At 39.3% G+C, this 3,791-nt stretch overlaps 1 long non-coding RNA gene across 1 annotated transcript; it reads left to right on the top strand.

The window, feature by feature from the left end:
• Window positions 1–1,068: 1,068 nt before the first annotated feature.
• On the top strand, window positions 1,069–2,538 carry LOC143419930 (uncharacterized). The gene is made up of 3 exons (XR_013099956.1): window positions 1,069–1,219; window positions 1,318–1,977; window positions 2,180–2,538. It is a non-coding gene; the product is annotated as an uncharacterized LOC143419930 (long non-coding RNA).
• The last annotated feature ends 1,253 nt before the right edge of the window (window positions 2,539–3,791 follow it).

The raw sequence follows: 3,791 nt of genomic DNA, 5'->3' as shown, positions 1-3,791 counted from the left end.
TCAAAAATTATTTATTCCAAATTCTACTGAACTAAATCTCTGCTTTTATTTCTCTGGCAGAAGATAATGAAGAAAATATATGCATGTAAGCTTATCAACTATTAATAACCTGTCTCAATTTCTTTTCTTTCTCTGTCTCTACAGCTGAGGAAACACAAACCAAAAAACAATGGCAGTCCAGTTAAGAGTCGTTTTAGAAGAACACAGCATTCAAAAGTTGACACTTCCAACAGGAATTCCTAATACAGTGGACGGGGATACATGGGGAATTTGGACTGCTATACCAAGACAAAGACTTTGACAATCAGTTTTTCAGTGTCATCTCGACTGCTGACTTGTATGACAAGGCCACTGTTAAAGTGATCCTTAAAGAGCCAGTAATCACCCTTGACTTACAACCAGCATGTGAATCAGGATCATCGTCTGCATTGAACTCTTCGACTTCAGTGAGCACCCATCCTGCAAGTACTACTGAAACGGACATCTGCCCTGCCAGTCATGATGCACCCTCACAGGTGTCCGACTGCGCATCGTCAAGGTCCAGTGACACCATCATTCTCCCTGATTCATGTCGCCCTGCTGCGTGGCCAGTGCCATTTCAAGTACCGGAGTTTTCCCGAGACATACAACTAATCCTCGCTGAGGCAAACAACTCATATCGCAACACTGGAAGACCTTTCATGGATGCCAGTGTTAAATCAGCAACAATGCAAGACCTTGCAAAAGTAATTTTTTCGTACACTGCTTACCCAACCAATCAGCAGATCCTCTCAGTGCCTGAAGCCTTGGTTTCAAAGTTTGCGTGTCTTAAGGAGCCAGGATCATTTGCCGGCTTATATGGCTGGCAGCAGCGCATAAAAAACAAGATGCACAATTACCGTGCCAAGCTAAGATCTCGAAAATTTTCTTACCCGGAAATTGAAATTAATGCCTTAAAAAGGAAGCATCCAGCTGATGCAGTGCCATCAAAGAATGTAAAAAAGCCAAAAAAAAAGCAGAGGTTAATTATCTCCCTCCGCATCCTACTGGAGAAACCCAAGAGACACTGGAGAAAGAGAGGCTGGAATTAATTTATGAAATAACAAAGAAAAACAACGCAAAGATAATTGCAGAAAAAATGAATAAAACGTTCTCTAGCCGAAGACTTGGAGTGGTCAGCCTCTGCCCCTCTGTGGGTGAGTTAAAAGAAAGGTGGCCAGCATTATTCACTGAGGCTCAGGTGAGTATGTGTGATAACTATTCCTATCCACCAAAAAACAAATGTCAAACAAATGTCAACAAATTGAAATGTCATTTTTTTGTCCCTTTACTTCTTAGCTCATCGAAGAGTTCAGACGCATCACCACAGTTTCTTTGGTGGAGACATTCATGCTGAAACTTGATGAGTACACACCAGGTCTTTTGCAGCTTATGCCTGCCAAAGGAGGAGCTGCTGGTTCCAAGATGAGACCTCTGCTGGACACTTTGAATGACCTATGTTATTTGACTTTTTTCACAAATATGTAATTATGGAGGGCTGCAGTGGGTAGCAAGAAGGTCCTGGGTTCAAATCCCGGCCCAGGGTCTTTATGCATGGAGTTTGCATGTTCTCCCTGTGCATGTGTGGGTTCCCCCCGGGTACTCCAGCTTCCTCCCACAGTCAGAGAGTATGGCTGTTAGGTTAATTGGTCTCTCCAAATTGTCCTTAGGTTTGAGTGTGTGCGTGGTTGTTTATCCTGTCTGTCTCTATGTTTCCTTGTGATTGGCTGTCCAGGGTGTACCCAGCCTCTCACCTGTTGAAAGCTGGAGAGAGGCATCAGCCATGTTTTTGTTTTTAAGGAATTCAGTCTTAATGTAAGTAAATCACTCGACTTAGTCTTTTCACTAAATTGTATCTCCCTACAGACACAGAGCATTGAGAAGAAAAGGGATCTCCTTATCTGCTGCCTCATTAGCTACCTCGGGGAAAGACAAGAAGATCTTTTTCATGACTGCCAGGTTTGTCATATTGATAACAGTTCACTTATTAACTCAAGGGATCCTAATGTTCTTCTCTCCTGTCCTCTCCTATCCCCTGTTCTCCCCTTCTCTATCCATCGTGTCCACTCCCCTCTTCAGATCAACTGAAATATATTGAAAAAGCATCTTAAATAAAATAAAACATGTGTATGCTTTTTGTTTCTTTCTTTTTAACACGTAGGAATGTGAGGATTACACAGACAATATGATGAAGGTGATCGTGATCCACAACATCATGGCTGAGGAGGATCCATCAGATGTGTCCGTTATGATTGAGGGAAACCAAGTGATGGAGGGATGTGGAAGCCGAGCAAAGGCATGTGTACTGCTGATGGGACTGATATATGCCCTCAACCTCGAATATCCAAAGGAGCTGAAGAACACATCTGACACTTTTCAAAAACTGTTTTTGGAACTTGACGGGGCGAAACTACTGAAAAGGGTCCACGGCCTCAAAAATAAGCTTATGCAATGCACACACCTTTCCCCTCTTGTTCCCAGAGGACATAGCTTGGTGGAGCTGTAATTTTTCTTCTGACAGCAAGCACAGAAACTATTACATGTTGGTGTTAGTGTTCTGTTCTATCTGTTTGATAACGTACATGCACAGAAACAACTTGTAGAGTTTCTGTGCTTTTGGCTTTTAAAATGGACTGAGTGGCCTTTGAAAGTGTTGTCTGCATTAGCTGTTGTGTTGCACTTTATTCTGTATTTTTATGGAATAAAAACTTTGAGATGAGGAACCATTTGAATATATATATATATATATATATATATATATATATATATATATATATATTTTTTTTTTTTTTTTTTTTTTTTTTTTTGGGGGGGGGGGGGTGCATTTTACCTTATATGAATAGGTAATGTTTATCAACTGATAATAATTAAATTTTATTAGTAATTATCAGGTATTACCAACTAGCAAACAGGAGATAATTTTACCTCATTTCAATGAGTAAGCAGCTGTTGAATGTATACATAAATATGGGGTAAATTTTACCCAATTTAATTAAGTATTTCATAGCTTTTTATTGAAGTTATTTTATACACAATATATTGAACTAAATCTACCCCAAAAAAGTCAATGCAAATTGTTACCTCAGATTTATTGGGTAGATTCTATAGATGACTTCTTACAGTGCAGCCAGAAACATGTTTCCCCACTTTCACAATGCTGAGGTGTCAAATCCACAACCCCCAACAGATGATTTGTTACACGCGGGTGTGAAGGGCAAGCTTTACTTACACAGCCTCACACACAGTAGATTTTTAAAGTTTTTTGGGTGCAGTGGTTTAGCCACAGGTGCAACATCCACTTTTGATAAAGATCACTCCACCTGTTTATTTCTTAAGAAATGAAGCGTCTTTATTAAGCTCCTATTTATAAATGTCTACACAATAATAGACACCATGTGCTCTGTGACATTATAGTCTTCTACTGCTGCTTCCATTGGTTTGCATTTTAAACTCCCAACCTTTCAGGTTGTTATGAACGACTTATATTTCTAACATTTTGTGATGTAAAAGTGAACCATGTTTTTTTTTTATTTTCTGTGTGATGGAAGGATTAAGACACGAGTTATTTAAACAATTATAAATGACAGTGTGATGGCCATAGTACTTTATATGGGCCAAATGTGTTAAGGATAATGTTTATCAATGTAAAATTGCAAAGAACTTGTGGATAGAATATAACATTTTGTAAACAGTTACCTCAGAAGCTGTACTGTCAGCCCTATGTATGTAAGGTAAAACTTTCCACAGTACTTCCACTTAAGTAACTAAACACA

Source organism: Maylandia zebra, linkage group LG8, assembly GCF_041146795.1.
Source record: "Maylandia zebra isolate NMK-2024a linkage group LG8, Mzebra_GT3a, whole genome shotgun sequence".
NCBI lineage: Eukaryota > Metazoa > Chordata > Actinopteri > Cichliformes > Cichlidae > Maylandia > Maylandia zebra.
Note: the sequence above shows the minus strand (reverse complement) of the source record. Positions and strands in the feature narration are given on the sequence as shown.